At 36.2% G+C, this 17474-nt stretch overlaps 1 long non-coding RNA gene across 1 annotated transcript in view; it reads left to right on the forward strand.

Annotated features, from left to right (window-relative positions):
- Nucleotides 1-17474, forward strand: part of LOC140595954 (uncharacterized) — an 80766-nt gene that overhangs the window by 12048 nt on the left and 51244 nt on the right. Inside the window, exon 3 of the long non-coding RNA XR_011997957.1 lies at nt 3348-3432. This is a non-coding gene — a long non-coding RNA (uncharacterized lncRNA). The remainder of the gene's footprint in view (nt 1-3347; nt 3433-17474) is intronic.

Raw genomic sequence — 17474 nt, forward strand, 5'->3', positions numbered from 1 at the left:
TAATGCTTTTCCTTCCACTTCAGATAAACGACTCTGACAGGGATCACTGGTTACAGTGGCCAACTCCCTAGCCACAGTTGATGGGTTTTGAAGTGAGCAACTGGCCCAAGCCAGGCCAATAAGACTCCTTTCCTGGGCATGTGGAGTTGATAAAGACATGTGGTCACTGTCAAAGGAAGCCTGGGAGCTCCCAGGGGCCAGGTTTCTTACTGGGCAGGGGGAAGCCAGGTTGAAAAATGAAACTAATGAACAGAGAAGAGCAGATGCCAGAGACAGAAGGAGGAAACAAGCACCCAGCTGTCCCCCTACCTTTCCTTCTTGTAAAAGTCTGAAGTGTTTTACTTGAACCCAAGGGCTCCATCTTTTACAATGGAAAAAATACAAATGTCATAAACATAGGTAGAATTTTTATACCAATAAAATAAAAATAATAACAATACACAAAGATGAAAGTTTGGAGGCCTCTGATGCTTCTGTAAGCTAATGTTCTTTTTCTGGAAAGCATCTTGAACATATCTGACATGAGCCAGAGACCAAATCTTTAAAATTCTTCCCAACCCTGAGCTTGTAATTCCATGATTAATAGAAATGATCAAGTACTTTGTCCAAATTGTAGTAATTTGGATGGATGAAAACAAGGAAATTGGCATTTACTGAATTTTAGAATGCGATGAACAGTATGCCGGGAAATGTATATCATTAATAACTACCTACCATTATCAAGTGGCACCTGGCTGGCACAGTCAGTAGAGCATGTGACTCTTGATCTCAGGGTGGGTTTAAGCTTCACATTGGGTATAGAGATGACGTAAAAATAAAATCTTTAGGCTCAGCAGTTTAGCGCTGCCTTCAGCCCACGGCCTGATCCTGGAGATCTGGGATCGAGTCCCATGTCAGGCTCCTTGCATAGAGCCTGCTTCTCCCTCTGCTTGTGTCTCTGCCTCTCTGCCTCTCTCTCTCTGTCTCTCATGAATAAATAAATAAAATCTAAAAAAAAAAAAACTTAGAAAAAAATCCTACCATTATTGAACATTTATGATGTGTGAAACATAGTCCTAAGGGGTTATATGTATATTTAACTCGTAAAATTCTCACATTAATCATGTGACATGAGTACTACTATTACTCCTATTTTTTAGATGAGGACACTCTGTCTCAGAGAGGTTAAGTAATTTGTTCAAGTTCTCAGACAGTAAGTGGTAGAGCCAAGATTCAAGCATAGCCAGACTGCCAGCACTCACACCCTTAGTCATACACTATGTATTACCCTGTTTAACTTTAGAAAATGTATCCTATACTGAGGAGATAATTGAGAGGAAAGAAAAGGCATACAGGGTGTGTGGAAATACTCACTAGTACATCTAAAAATGAGAAAAAGCCTCCTCTCCCACCTTCCCCCACATCTATAGGGAAATAAGAACACAGCAAATCAAATGTGATACATTGATATAATAAAACATTATATTGCTGGTAGAAATGATAAATATGAGAAACATAAAAAATGGGTTAAGGACTGCAGAAAACAATAGCAGATGAGAAAAAAATGTACAATTCAGAATGATAAATACTGGTTCCTAAAAATTATGCACGATTATTTTTTATGCGAGCAGTAGAATGGGAAAAGTCTTAGGGTTTATGAAAACACAAAATTTGAGATTTTTTTTTGAAGAAAGTTTATATTGCTATTGTTACTTAGATATTCCTATTTAACTTTCATTGTAAAGGTGATTAAATACCCAATTAAAAGCGAGCTTATTAAAGATTTAAAGTAATATTAATGGAAGAAAATTAAAAAGAGGTTTATGAGATTTAAAAAGATTTTTTTTTATTAGGAAAGGCTCATCTGAAGAATATAAATAAAAATGAGAAGGACTGCATAGTGTACTCAGAAGAGAACAAAGTATAAAATAAAAAGATAAACTCACATCTGCTTGCTCATCCCTATTCTGGTGCAATCCTACCTGTCCTTTAAAGTCTTGCTACAGGCTGCTATCCTGAGGCTCCTCACCAGAGGCTTCCTAAGCAAACATGGCACTTCATTTGTCTCTCTTTTATGGTGCTTACCCGTTTCCGCCTTGTTTTAGAGCTATCTGTGTAGCTGGCCCTCTCCTCAACCATAAGCTTTATAAAAGTGGGACCATGAACCTTCAATTTCTTTGTAGGCCCCAGTTGTCCCATGTGAGCCACATGTTTGCTAGGTGAATGCATGTTCTTAGAGAAGAAAGGCTCAGGGGCACAATTTTGAACCATAAGCAATGGTGGTCAGGGACATGAGAAAGGTCCTTAAGAACGTTACTTCTTCAGTAACCAGATTGAGGAGGTGAGTGTTGTAGTTCTGATGGACCGGAGGATAGCAGAAGCATGAAGTGATTTTGATTTCACGAGACCTGAGGCCGATGTATCTGGAGATGATCGTAGACTTTGATTTATGATTGCAGCTGGCAGAGAACATTGAAAAGAGGAAAGTTGAAGAAAGAGTTAGTGGGAATAGAAGACAGAGCAGAGATTCCAGAGTTGGTGTTCTAAAGAGTTCTTAAGGTTTTTACCTCATAAGGGCCAAGGTCCTTCTTTTTATGTTTGTTAAAAAAACAAACAAAAAAACCCAGTCAAACCTTTATCGTGGGTCATGTATTGAATTGTTGAATCACTGTAGTGTACACCCGAAAATAATGCAACACTGTGTGTTCACTATCTGCCGTTAAATAAAAACTTTTTTTTAGAAGCCTTTAATCATAGTTCAGTAAAATGAGCAAAGTGGATTGGACATTCTTTCTCACACACACACACACACACACACACACGCATGCACGCACCCACACACACACACACACACCCACACACACACAGAGTTTCTCTGTCGTGCCAATGATACCGTTGTGGGTGTTTTGTTTTGTTTTGTTTTTTGCCAAATAGGAGAAGACACAGAGTGTCAAAAAATTCCTATTTTTATTTAAGTCCCAAAAGGCCCAAGAATTCTAACCCTACTTCATACTGACTGTGACTGAAGGCAAGGTAGTTCTGATTCAGACGGTATACCAAAAAATCTGATGGTTCTTCCTTTCTTCTTTGTCTACATGATGTGCAGGAACACCTTGCAGGTTGGCATTGTAAACTCTCTGAGTTCAGGAACAAGGTCATAAATTATATACACAGTGTCTGAGCAATCCTAGCTTAAATATTTACTAATATGATTTTATCTACTACCAGTCACAAAAACACGTTCTCCTAATACCTACTCTTCTGTAAATAAATAATTCCTGTACCTTGTCCATTAAAAACATGGAGTTCTCTTTAAAAACTCTTTTTACTTTGGGTAATTTTTGGCTTATTTTCTCTTTCCCCACTAGAATATAAGTTTCATGAGAGCAAGAGTATTGTCTATTTTGTTCAACTATGGTACCCTGCAGAGCCTACAAGAGCTCCTTTTGCTCAGTAAGTACCATGTGCTGAATAAGCAAATGAACAAATGGTGGAATGACCAAGCATTGTTCTCGTTGTGGCTTTAAAGACTTTTGTAAATATTAACTTGAATATCTTCCACGAACACACACCCATGTAATTCTTCAGTGGCCTTCTGTCCCCTGCCACTCTTCCCCCCCAACCGACCAGATAAACTAAATAATAGTTGGCTGGCTATGCATAAGGATCCATCTGGCTTTCATGGACTATAAAATGAAAATGCTTTCCTCTTACAAAAACTTATGTGGGGAACTTACATCTCAAAAAAAAGATGTTTGTAATACCAAAGTGTATTTTGTTTTATTAAATCCAGATTGTTGGGTGGAGGCCCTTCGCTAAAAGTCACTCTCAAGCAAAATAAATTGCTTGTTATTCTCACAAAGAATTTACAGGAAGCAATTTGTAAAGGTTGCCATCAGGCTGAAGTCATTGTTGGCACTAGGAATCAGTGTGTCATCAAACCTCAGAGCAATCGTTTAACCTGGGTCTGCTCAGAGAAATCTCCATAATGCAAGGAAAATTGAATTCTACTGCCTCAGATTATAATCACTTTTGATATTATTCCAATTTTATCATGGAAATTAAAAATATTTGACATAACAGTTTCTCTCATCCTACCACTATGTAGAAATATCTATTTTACATGTGCCAAATACTGGTCCTGTCATTACCAGCTATTTCACAAATAGTTTTTGAAAAATCTGCTCTCCTTCCTCGTTGTACTGAGGAAGTTGCTATCTGGATAGCTAGGAAATGAATGGCTTGCCAACTTATTGGATCCATTCCATCAAGTTACCTATCTGCTGGTCAAGTAATAATTGCAAAAAAATTTCAACTCCTTTTGAAGAGCTGACTATCCTCCAGTCTGGGTGACAGATGAGCAATTGTTCTGGATAGGCCTATGGGGGTATCATCAGAGCAGAGAAACACTGGATCCAGACATGCCGTGAAGATGGACAGTTGTGTGCTCCTAATTTCTGTCAATGTGTTTATTTTCAGCACCCTGGGAAAACAGGGCTAAAAAGATGGGAACACATAGACTCATCACATTAGCAAACATTAGACTGGTTCTCTATGTTTCCAACGACCAAAGAGAAAGCAAGATCTTGACAAAACCACGCTGATCAGTTTTTAGCCTTATCCAAATGATGCTCAATTCATTTACTGATCCAGCAAAAATAACCTGAATGCTGTGAGCCATTAGCACAAAATAGACTGGAAATAAAGCAGAACACCTTGCTGCACAGGCTCCCCTACTGCTGAACGGTTTTGAACGAATATTTCTTTTACTGTACATTGGGAACAATCATATACTATGTTAAAATTCCCCCGACTGTCTCAGATGGAAAAGGCAGCAACCATCAAGCCTAAGTGCTTAAGGATGTTTCACTCCATTGAATAATCATCCTAGAAAAAGACTGACAAGAAGTATGTGGTCCTCTCTTTCTTCTCTCCAAACACAATCACACCCTTTGTTTAACAGCTCAGTCTGCTGTTTATAAGTCCTGTCATTCAGCACCCTGGTCCCTCGGCCTCCCAAGTTGAACACGATTTCTTGATTGAGTCAAGCCATTCATTTGCTGATTGCCCCAGACCCGTGTGGCGTGTTGGCCGCTATCACCCTCCAACAGCTAATGCTTCTAGTGTGACATGATTTGGCCTGATAGCGCACCACAGCCCACCTGTTGTTCCCACCTCTTGTCCATTCCACAGCTGATTAGGCGGCCTCCTGTTCATGGTTCTTATGCATCTGGGCCAAAGAAATTAATTTGCGCTCACCATTCCTAGTTGCAGCTGGCTAATTGGACTCTAGGGTCACTTCCTTGTCTTATATAATTAATCAAAGTCTGCTTAGTTAATTATTGCAACATTCGTTCAACAAATATCTATTGAGCATTTACTATGTGCCCGGCACTGTGTGAAGTGCAGAGGATACAACAGGCCATGCAAGTTCCAGTAATCAAAAAATTAACGGATTTCTCTAATTTCTATCTCATTTTCCTATTTTTAAATTGAATAGATCTTTTTAACGTTATGTAGGAAAGCATGATCCTTCCCCCTGTAGTTTCTTTCACTGCCTCAAAGTCAAGGAAAATTATCGTATCTCTTGAGATCTGATCAACGTTCACTCTTGTTTATTCACTTAATTATGAGTTTAAAGGTACTTAGTTAAAAAAAAATAAATAAAGGTACTTAGTTACTGAAGACTTCTGGTATATATTTTTTGGGGGGGGATTCCAAAATATTTGATCTAAAATAATTTAATTCAAATTTCTAATGAATGATTTCCACAAATATGTATTTAAAAATCATCTCTATTGTTTTATATTGCACTTGGTCATTTCTTAATCCTTATCTACAACTGGGTTTATTTCTGAGACTTCTCTTCTGTTTCACTGACGTATATTTCTCTTTTATTTGCTCATTTCATTTCTCATTTTTAGAATATTTTTGTTATCCCCACCTCTTTTCTAACTGAATATTATAACATTCTTTATATTTAAATGCTAAGAAGTCCATTTTTATTTTGAGATTGCACTAGATTCGAAAGTAACATTAAGAATCACATCTTTACAGTATTTTTTCTTTCTAGATGTTACTGCCTGATGTTTTATTATTTTAATAAACCCTTCTTATTAACTCTATTTCTCTTTATATTTTATTGCTGTTGTAAATTGGATCCTTTTTAAAATTAGTCTTTTCTAGTTTGTAATTATTGTTATTCAAGAATCTAAATGGTTTTTCTATATTTTATGTTTTGTCTGGCCATTTATTATTCTATTAAATCTAAAAATTTTGACAGATTCCTTGTGCATTTTGTTAGATACATAATCAGTTGTCTTCAAATAGTGATGGTTTTGTTTCTTCCACTATTGCTCTCTTTTAGGTTTGTTTCATCTCTTAGGGTTTGTTTCATCTCTCTCTTTACACTGGCCTGAACTCCCAAAAAACATTAGGTCAAAATGATGATAGAGGGCATGTCTGTTGTAAGGTCATCTTCAATCCCTCTCTTCATGCCTTACCCTAGTCAGCAACACGGAGTGGGGTAATAGCAACGACGGGAAGTTTGGGATCTAACATTGCTTTATGAGAAACTGGGCCAAGGGTACCTGGGGGGCTCAGTGGTTGAGCGTCTGCCTTTGGCTCAGGTCATGATCCCGGGGTCCAGCATCAGTCCCGCATCGGGCTCCCTGCAGGGAGCCCGCTTCTCCTTCTGCCTGTGTCTCTGCCTCTCTCTGCGTGTCTCTCATGAATAAATAACTAAAATCTTAAAAAAAAAAAAAAAAAAAGTGGGCCTTTCATAAATTTAATAACTGTGCCTAACTCATGCTTCTTGGTCTTTTAGCTGAGGTCTAGTAATTACGATATTATGTTTCTATTAGTAAAATTTAATCAGGAACTAGAAATGTTTGTCATAAGTTGAAGCTTTATTCTAATTCAGGTTGACATTGCTACATCTATCACAAAATTCTAGTTTGAATATCAGGTTTCTTCCTAGAATAATATTTCATGCCAATTTAAAAGGCTATGTAACTATTAAGGAATTAATTATGATTTTGAATAGCACTATCAAAAATACTCATCTTCCAATGGTGCTATACTTCTAGAGAAGCCACTAGAAGTCAGAATTCTATGAGATAAGCTGAGTTTTTCCATAGAAATAATAGTATAATAAATTCAGAATTGAACTCATAACATAGGGTCAAATATCCAAATTTTCCTAGCAATGGCTACAAACACCATGTTAAATAAAATATAAATGTTACGAAGTTTGTTGAGCTTATCTATAAACTAATTTATTTATTGACCAGGGCAACACATTTACCTATCATGTGACTTCATATTTCCTAGAGCATTCTCATACTCTGCATACATTTTTCATTTTTAAAAATCATTTATTCCTATTCTAAATGAAATAAATTAAGAGTGAAGGAACACATTTATCAAGGTCATAAACTGCAGAAGGTCTTCTTTGGAATGTTGGTTTAGAGCAAGAGTTTGGATAGAGGTTTTGGAGTAAGACATATTTGGGTACAAAGCCTGGCTCTGCCTATTATTCATTTAAAAATATTTAGTGAGTTCTAGATCCTAGGGATATAATAGTGGACAAAACAGACAACATCCTCAGTCTCATGGAGTTTACATTTTGGTACCACTTTCTGGCCATGGCATTTAAAAATTCTTTTAATTTAAATTCTAGTCAGTTAACATATGGTGGAGTATTAGTTTCTGGAGAAGAATTCAATGATTCATGACTTGCATACAACACCCAGTGCTCATCATAACAAGTGCCTTCCTTAACACCCATCACCTATCTAGCCCATCCCCCACCCACCTCCCTGGCCATGACATTTTAAAAGTTTTTTTTTTTTTTTTTTTTTAACATTTCTGGATTTCAACTTCTTGTTTTGTAAAGAATAACAGCACCTACCTCATAAGGTCATTTCAAAAATTCAATTAGATAATGTCTATAAAACACCTACCACATATTACAGCTCAATAAGTGGTAGCTGGGGGTGTCTGGCTGGTTAGTCAGTAGAGCATGTGACTCTTAATCTTGGGGTCCTGAGTTTGAGCCCCATATTTAGCATAGTTAAAAAACAAAAAACAAAAACAGGAAAACAGGAATGCTTGGTTGGCACAGTAGGTTGAACATCTGCCTCTTGGTTTTAGCTCAGGTCATGATCTCAGGGTCATGAGATCGAGTCCCATGCTGGGGTTCAAGTTCGAGTTCAAGCTTGCTCTCACTCTCACTCTCTCTGTCTCTGTCTTTTCTCTCAAATAAATATATAAATATTTAAAAAACCATGGGATGCCTTGATGGCCCAGTCACTTGAGTGTCTCACTCTTGGTTTTGGCTTAGGTCATGATCTCTGGGTCCTGAGATCAAGCTCCCTGTCAGGCTCTTGGCAGGGAGTCTGCTTGAGATTCTCTCTCCTTCTCCCTCTGCCCTTCCCCGTGTGCTCTCTCTCTCTCTAAAATAAATAAATAAAATCTTTAAAACAACAACAACAACAGAAAAACACAAAAGATGAGTGGTAATTGGCTTTCACATTTTAAACAAAAACTTTTGAAAGAAAACTTTTATTTATTTATTTATTTATTTATTTTTTGAAAGAAAACTTTTAAAAGAAACCTTTGAAAAAAATTATAAGAAATACTCATTGTGGAAAAGTAGAATGTTTAAATCATTATCTAGAAAGAACTATTATTTTTAATATATACTTCCAGATGTTTTCTAAGTATGTGTGTATATATATATGTGTGTGTGTGTGTGTGTGTATATATGTGTGTGTATATATGTGTATATATATACATTTTTTAAGGATTTTATTTATTTATTTAAGAGAGAGAGAGCATGAGTAAAGGGAGGGGAAGAAGAGGAAGAAGCAGACCTCCCTGTTGAGTGGGGCCCAATCCCAGGACCCTGAGATCATGACCTGAGCTAAAGATAGATGCTTAACTGACTGAGCCACCCAGGTGTCTTCTTTTTCTTCTTCTTTTTTTTTAAAGTAGTCTCCATGCCCAGTGCAGCGCCCAGTGCAGGACTTGAACTCACAATCCTGATCAAGACCTGAGCTGAGATCAAGAGTCGGACGCTCAACCAACTGAGCCACAAGTGATTATACCACCGGTCAGGATATAGAAAAACTAGATCTATCATATATTGCAGGTGGAGATTTAAAATGGTACAGCGACTCTGGAAAACAGTTTGGCATTTTCTTACAAAAGTAAACATAAATTCAGCAATCACACTCTTGGATGTGTATCTCAAAAAAAAAAGAAAACTCATGTTCACATCAAACCTGTACGTGGGTGTTCACTGAAGCTTTATTCTGACTAGCAAAAGACTGAAAACAGCCCAAATGCTCTTTTTGTGGGTGAATGGTTGAACAAACTGTATGATATGCAATGGAATATTACTCAGCAATAGAAAGGAATAAACTCTTGGTACAGGAAAACAGCCCAAATGGACGTCAAGAGCATTATGCTGAGTGAAAAAACTCAATCTCAAGAGGCTAAATGCAGTAAGATTCTATTTATATTATGTCTTTGAAATAATAGAACTATAGAAATTGAAAAGAGGTTGATGGTAACTAGATGACACACAGAGGGGATGAGGTGGGGGAGATTAAAACAAAGTAATAGCACCAGGAAATTATTTTGCTGAGTTTGATGCAGTGGTGCAATCAATATACATGAGATTATATTGTATAAAACTACACCTTTCCCCTCCCCACACAAATGAATACAGGTCGCAAAAATGGCAGCAACTGAGTAACCGACCACCTGTGATTGGTACATCAGTAGTGATGTACCAAGGTCAGTTTCCTGGTTTCGGTTTATGCCATAGCCATGTAAGAGGGCACCATGAAGGGCACATGGGATTCTTTATACCACATTTGCAACTTCCTTGGTATCTATAATTATTTCAAAATAAAAATTTTAAAAAAATGAATTGTAATTATTACTAGGGCTCTTTTTCCCTTTTATCAGCTATTTTAAAGGATATTAAAGAATTAGATTTATCAGGAAAAGATAAGATAATGATGCTGTTTTCAAAACAATCTCACCCAAAAGGAGTATGAGCTTTTAAAGTAGTCATCTTGGAAACTTGACTACTTAAGCATATGTTTTGGGCCACTGCAGATCAAATATTTAGAAATCCTCTTTTGTATTTGCCTGTAGAGATCATCAGCCATTGGCAAGTACGAAACCTATTACTTTATAAGACATTCTCTTGAAGTACTGTGTTTTCTTCCTATCTCCTTTTACTTGATCTTTGTTCTACATGTTCCCCAGATATAGAGGGGCTTATTTGGCACAGATACAACACCTGTAAGACAAAGGAAAAGAAGGTCCATCTGTTTATTCTTTCTTTTGTTTCAGTCTCTGGATATTTGTGCCTTTTTTTTTTTTTTTTTTTTGATATTTGTGCTTTTAACTTGTTAAGTGTGAGACATTTTCCCATGTGATGGAGCATGTGAATTTTCTTTGTTTCAATGCCTCTCATTGCCACCAACATATGGGATCTTTGAAAGAACTTGAAGAAATATTTCTTTTAATTAAAAAAAAGATTTTATTGATTTATTTTAGAGAGAGCACACATGGAGGAAGAGGGTCAGAGGGAGAGGAACAAGTAGACTCCATGCTTAGCACAGAGCCCTATGTAGAGCTCAACCTTACCACCTGAGATCATGACCTGAGCCAAAATCAAGAGGCCGACACTTGACATTCAACTGACTGAGCCACCCAGGTGCCCCACAACATTTGTTAATTTTAAAGCAGTTGAGTAGCTAAATAAAGGAAATTACATTGATGTGTTTTTTTTTTTTTTTAACTGAAGTTGTCTTGGCTCCTGGTCTTTAGGAATAAATGCCTCTATAATATAACTTGAGAATCTCCATCATGGCTCAAAGGATTGTATTTTCTTACTGATGTGGCTGGAAAGTGAGGAAATGGAACTGAAGTCTGGGAAAGGAAAAACAAATATATCATGTATTTTTCAAGGAGGTACAGGTATTGAGACTCAAATTGTGTGGATTTTGCAGATGTTACCTGAAGTCCTCACTTATTTCACATTGAGGAATTGCCTTTGGCTCAGTGAAATCAGATTTTGAAATACCGTAAGACTATTCAGTCTTATAAAGTCACAATTACAACAGGGATTCATAAATTTTGATGAACATTAGTCATTGCTATAAGTTTCTTCGATTGCCCTAGGACAACAAACTCTGAATTAATAAATCTTCTCTAGCCAAGCTGCTCAATTTTAAGAAAAACTCATTGAACTGAAAGCAATGCCAAATCTCTGATTACTTTAGATAATCCTGTCATTATATGAAATTTTATGACTGTCTAGTCAATTCGGGCTTTTGTTTGGCTCTATCTAGTTATAAAAAATGTATATCCTCTTTTAAAGAAACTACTGAAATTGAAACTGGCAAAATGAAAGATTCCATAAAAATCTGCTTTTTGCTTCTCTTCCTGCTTCTATCCTTGCTAGGATCTGCACCCCCACCCCACCTTACACGTGCATTGTAAGAGACAAGGAGTTAATGGTTCTCTGGGATAAATAACATCTGAGAAAGGGCCCAGTGAGAATGACAGAGGAGGCCATCACATGCCAATTCCATACCACCAGAAGTTAGACATCTATCTCCAAGACCCCCTGGCTCCAAGGAATGACACCTAGGCTCTCATCTTTGTTCTAACTGGTTCCTGGAAACCTGAGAGGATGCGTACACCAGACCACAGTGCCCAGTAAAAACCCCAGGCCCTGAATATAGGGGAGACTCCCCCCTTTCCTTTCTGAGTCTCCCAGATACTCACTCTGTCTGTTATCTGTTCTGTCTGTATCTTCAATAAACTCTGCTTTCATCTCCTGCTGCTTCACCTTTCATTTCCATCTTGTGTGAAGCCAGGGGCCCTCTTGGGTGGTCCTGCAGGACCCCTCCAGGTCCCTGGACTCAGCCTGCCAGCATCAAAATGAAAGCAAAAGCCACCTTACTTAGTGTTGACTTGGAGTCCAAATTGAGACCAAATATACTTGCAGTTTTCGGCTAGATCTGTAGCCTTACAGCCGTGTGCGTTGGGGTGATCATTCAGCTTTAGAGCTGTATTTGTATTATGGGGCAAGTCTCTTCTTCCACCACCTCTTCCTCCTCATCTCTTCCTCCTTCTTTTCTTCCTTCTTCCCCTTCTTGTTCTTTTCCTCCTCCAACTAAGCTCGGAGTGAAGAATAGCTTTTCTGGAATGAAAAGGTAGATGATAACCTAGATGAACTCCAGAGGCAAGGCATCGATGGCTGTGGTGTTTTTCACTTGTGTGGGTGGGCCCAGACCCAAAACAGAATGCATGAATCTTTCAATGCTCCACTATTTTTTGTTGTTGTTCTAGAAATATGTGTGGATCGGGTATCAGTTAAGTCCCTAAATTTTGCAGTGGGCTTGCAATTCATACAAATGCATAAAAAATGGGTTTGGGTTCAAATTCCTTCTTGTTTAGGTTTTAGGGGAGTTCTAGTTTATTTCCATTCTATCTAGCTGTAAATTGTAATTTCTGTGAAATATATTTTTGTACACTTGACCCTCTTCTCATATTCTTTTGTATACATCCATTTTATTTCTATTATTTTTGTTGCACAGTATCTCAATGAATATGGAATTTTTTATAGGTCACATACATATATATAAATAATTTATAATGTAAAAAGTAAAAATCGCCAGTCACTTACAATACAGCCCTACCTCTTTCCACACCCATCCTGAAGCAGTAAACACAGTCAAACTTTTGGTATCTATCCAGACCTTTTTTGAGAATATTCAGGCTTATACTTAATATGTTTTCACAAAATGAAGCCCTACCTTACATATTGTTGGATAAGTTTTTCACTTAATAATTCATAATTCAGACTACCTTCTGATTTTTAAATGACTGAGGAGTTTCCATTTTATAACTACTTCAGCATCCATTTAGCCATTCTCCTATTGTTGACATTGAGCTCTAATAGTTTGAGCTATTACAAATAATATGCCTTATATATACAATCTTGCACACTTGTACAAGTATTTCTATAGAGTACAAATCTAAAGCTTCAAATTAAAAATATTTTTAATTTTGAGGGTTGCCTGGGTGACACAGTCAGTTAAGTGACAGACTCTTTGTTTCAGCTCAGGTAGTGATCTCAGGGTCATAAGATCAAGTCCTGTGTTAGGCTTGCGCTCAGCATGGAGTTTGTTTAGGACTCTCTCTGCCCTTCCCCACTGCTCTCTCACTCTCTCTTTCTCAAATAAATAAATCTTTAAAATATACATATAGGGATCCCTGGGTGGCGCAGCGGTTTAGCGCTTGCCTTTGGCCCAGGGCACGATCCTGGAGACCGGGGATCGAATCCCACGTCTGGCTCCCGGTGCATGGAGCCTGCTTCTTCCTCTGCCTGTGTCTCTGCCTCTCTCTGTGCGTCTCTCATGAATAAATAAATAAAATCTTTAAAAAATTCCTGTCAGAGTTTTTGAATTTGAGGTGATCTTTATGTCTCATCTTACCATTTAGAATAATAGCATGTTCTTTTTTTCTTTTCCTGGGCCCTTTAATAATTTCTAGAAAGTTTTATAGTTTTCTTCATATCGTGTGTATTTTTGGATACACTTATTCCACTGTAGTTGGTAGTTTTGTTGGTAAAACAAATGGGGTCCTTTTTGATTCTTTCTAATAAGTTACTGCTGGTGTCTACAAAAGCTGTTAGTAATTATACCTGTCCTCCTTACTAAAATTTCTTGTTTAATAGTTTTTTCTAAGTCAATCATTTTGTATCTTTTTTTAGATAAATAAGCATGACATTTTGCTTAATATTTTCTAGTATTTCTCTCCTTATGTATCATCTCCGTGTGTGTTGTGTGTGTGTGTGGGGGGGGTGTATGCATCTATCCACAGAGAAAGAGAATGAAACAAGTTTGTGTGCCTTACTACATTGGTTAGAGTTTCCAGATCATTGTTGAACAATATTAATGATGATAAGCATTTTTGTCTTGTTTCTAATTCCAGTGACATTATATCTCTAGTGCTTTAAGATTTCATATGGTGTTTGCTATTGACTTCTTGATAATACTGTTTATCAAATTAGTATTTCTATTCCTAGGTTACTAAAATTTTGTGAAGTGTTAGTATTGCCTTCTCTCTCAAAATGAATAAATGACCTTCACTATATTAGTGTTATAAAGTAGTGTATTTTCTGATGTTGAACCATTCTTCCATTTCTAAATTCTATTTGATCATGATGTGTTGTTTTTTCCTATACCACGATATTTAGTTTGGTAATATTTAATTTAGGTTCTAAATTCCTGTAGTCATGAATGAGATTAGGCTAGAATGTTTTGTTTCTTTTGTATAATTTTTGTCTGATATTGGTATAAACCTTATATTAAACACATAGAAGGAATTTGACAGATTTTCATCTTTTTCTACTCTCCAAAACAGTTTAAATGGCATAGAAGTTACCTGTACCTTGAACATTTGAGAAAATTTTCTCACAATATTATCTGGGTCTGGAACTACTAGGGGAGGAAAATTTTTTCTAACTTAAAAATATTTTAAGGATATTGATCTATTTTTTTACCTTCCATATAGTTTGGCAAATTTATATTGTCCTAGAAATTCTTCCACTTCGTCTAGTTTCTTAATGTATTGTTATGAAGTTGCAAGCGCTATTCTAATATTTTTAATATATCCTGTATTTGTGGTTGTACTTCTATTTTATTATTTGTGTTATTATATTGTTTTTTTTCCATTTTTTGTTAGATTTGCTCAAGGTTTGTTCATTAAGTTATTCTTTTTAAAAAAGCAGTTTGGGAGTTGAAGAGTTTATTTCCATCAAGTTTCTATTTTGATCTTTATTACTTACTTCCTTCTATTTTTGTTGCTTTTGTTCTTTTCCAATTTCTTATGTTGAATTCTGTTCATTCCTTTTCAGTCTTTTTCTTACCAACAGACACATCTAAAGAGACTATACACTCCTTGAGTAACAACCTGACCATATCCCATAGCTTTTTTTCTTATCTACTTTATCAAGGTATAATTTACATATGATAAAATTCACCATTTAAATTGCAGAATTTAGTAATTTCTAGTAAATTTATAGAGCTGGGCAATCATCACAATCTAATTTTAGAATATTTCCATTACCCTAAAAAGAAACCTTCTGCCCTTTTTCAGTCATTCCTAGTCCTACCCCTAGTTCCAGTCACCTGGACATTTTTAAAAACACAAATGTCCAAATCCCACCTCAGACGGAGTCAGAAATCTGGAGATGTGGTCCTCATATGTATGTATTCCAAAAGATCCTCAGGTTACTCGACTTTGACCCACATTTGAGAACCACCCTGATATGAAAAGAAAGCCTTTAGACTACTTGATGAGGGAATAATCAAGGAGAGTTGCGAAGTTAAATAATTCATTGGAACACAGTTTAACGAATCAAAAATGGTTTAAATTACCTTGGTAACACAGGAACCTTGAGTCCAGGGATTGAATCGATTCATTTTTATATTTCTCACAATGCCAAGTATAGTGATTTACATAAAGACGATGCTTCAAATATATGTTTTAAATGTGGAACAGACTTTATTTATGTAGATGTCAAATCTATGAAGATTATTCCCTAAAAGATATTTTTGAATCAACTTTAAAACCTATTTAGAAAACTCTTTGTTTTTCATATACAATTCCAAAGTTTATTAAAGTCTAACTTACAATAAAACATCAAAAGTACTGTACTTCTCAAACCAACACATTTCGCTCTTATAAAAAATGAATTAATCATATTATATAGAAAATCCTGCACATAATAATTAACCACATGTTGTTAATTGCTATAAAAATGCATTGGGGAAAAAATGCATTGGGGGACGCCTGCGTGGCTCAGTGGTTGAGTGTCTGCCTTCGGCTCAGGGCATGATCCTGGGATCCCGGGATCGAGTCCCACATTGGGCTCCTAGTGGGGACCCTGCTTCTCCCTCTGCCTATATGTCTCTCTCTCTGTCTTTCTCTCTCTCTCTTTGTCTCTCATGAATAAATAAATAAGATCTCTTTAAAAAATGCATTGGTTTTCATTAGCTTGAAACAGTATTCTCTACATCATAAAATGAATCATTCTTTTTTGGATGATCATTCTTCAGAAGGAACTACTTTTTTTTAACAATGTTTTAATATATTTATTAGTACTTCAATAATATTGAATTCATAATTAGGAGTGCAATAATACTGAAGTAGTGCTCTAGCAATTTCATTTAAATAATCCATTTCAATTAACATTTGAACTCTCTGGAATTTTCAAATTAGGGATTGAATTGTAATTATGCAATTTGTGGATACAGATCAATATAGTGAGTGTAAGGCTTTTTTTATTGTGATAAAAAGCACATACATAAAACTTACTGTCTTAACCATTGCTAAGTGTATATGATGTTAAGTATATACATATTGTTATATAACAGATCTCTAAAACTTCATTTTGAAAAACTGAAACTCTATACACACTGAACAACTCCTCTTTGCCCACTTCCCCTAGACCCTGGCAACCACATTCTGCTTTCTGTTTCTAAGAGTTTGACTATTTTAGATACTTCATGTAAGTGGAATCATGCAAAATTTGTCTTTTAGTGATTGGCTTATTTCACTTAGCATAACATCCTGAAGGTTCATCCATCTTGTAGTTTATAGCAGGATGTCCTTTTTATTTTTATTTTTTGTATTTCCTTCTTTTAAAAGGCAATTGTATGTATATTTTAATTTTAATAAAAAATTTTATTATTCTAAAAAAATTTCTTTATTATTCTATTGTATATATATACCATATTTTCTCTATCCATTCATCCGTTGTATTTGACAGACATTTACTTGTACAGGTTACTTGTACCTGTTGTACCTGTTATACCTCTGTAAATAATGCTGCAGTGAACATGGGTCTGCAAGTACCACTTTGAGTCCCTGTTTTCAGTTCTGTTGGATATACATGAGAGTGGGATTGCTGGTCATACAGTAATTCTAATTTTTTTTAAAGATTTTATTTAGTCATGAGAGACAGAGAGAGAGAGTCAGAGACACAGGCAGAGGGAGAAGCAGGCTCCATCAGGGAGCCTGATGTGGGACTCGATCCCAGGTCTCCAGGATCACACCCTGGGCTGAAGGCGGCGCTAAACCACTGAGCCACCTGGGCTGCCCCGGTAATTCTATTTTTAATATTTTGATTTTAACTCCATACTATTTTCCATAACAACTGCATCATTTTACATCCCCACCAACAGTGCCCAAGTGTTTCAATTTCTCCATATCTTCCCCAACACTTAATTTATTTTCAGGTTTTTTGATAGTGGCCATTGTAATGGATGTGAGGTAATATCTTACTATGGTTTTATTTGCATTTCTCTGATAATTAGTGATATTAAGTATATTTTTATATGCTTGTCAGCTTGTCTGTATATTCTTCAGAGGAATACCTACTGAAGTCTTCTGTC

The sequence above is a fragment of the Vulpes vulpes genome, chromosome 16 (genome assembly GCF_048418805.1).
Source record: "Vulpes vulpes isolate BD-2025 chromosome 16, VulVul3, whole genome shotgun sequence".
In the NCBI taxonomy this organism is placed as follows: domain Eukaryota; kingdom Metazoa; phylum Chordata; class Mammalia; order Carnivora; family Canidae; genus Vulpes; species Vulpes vulpes.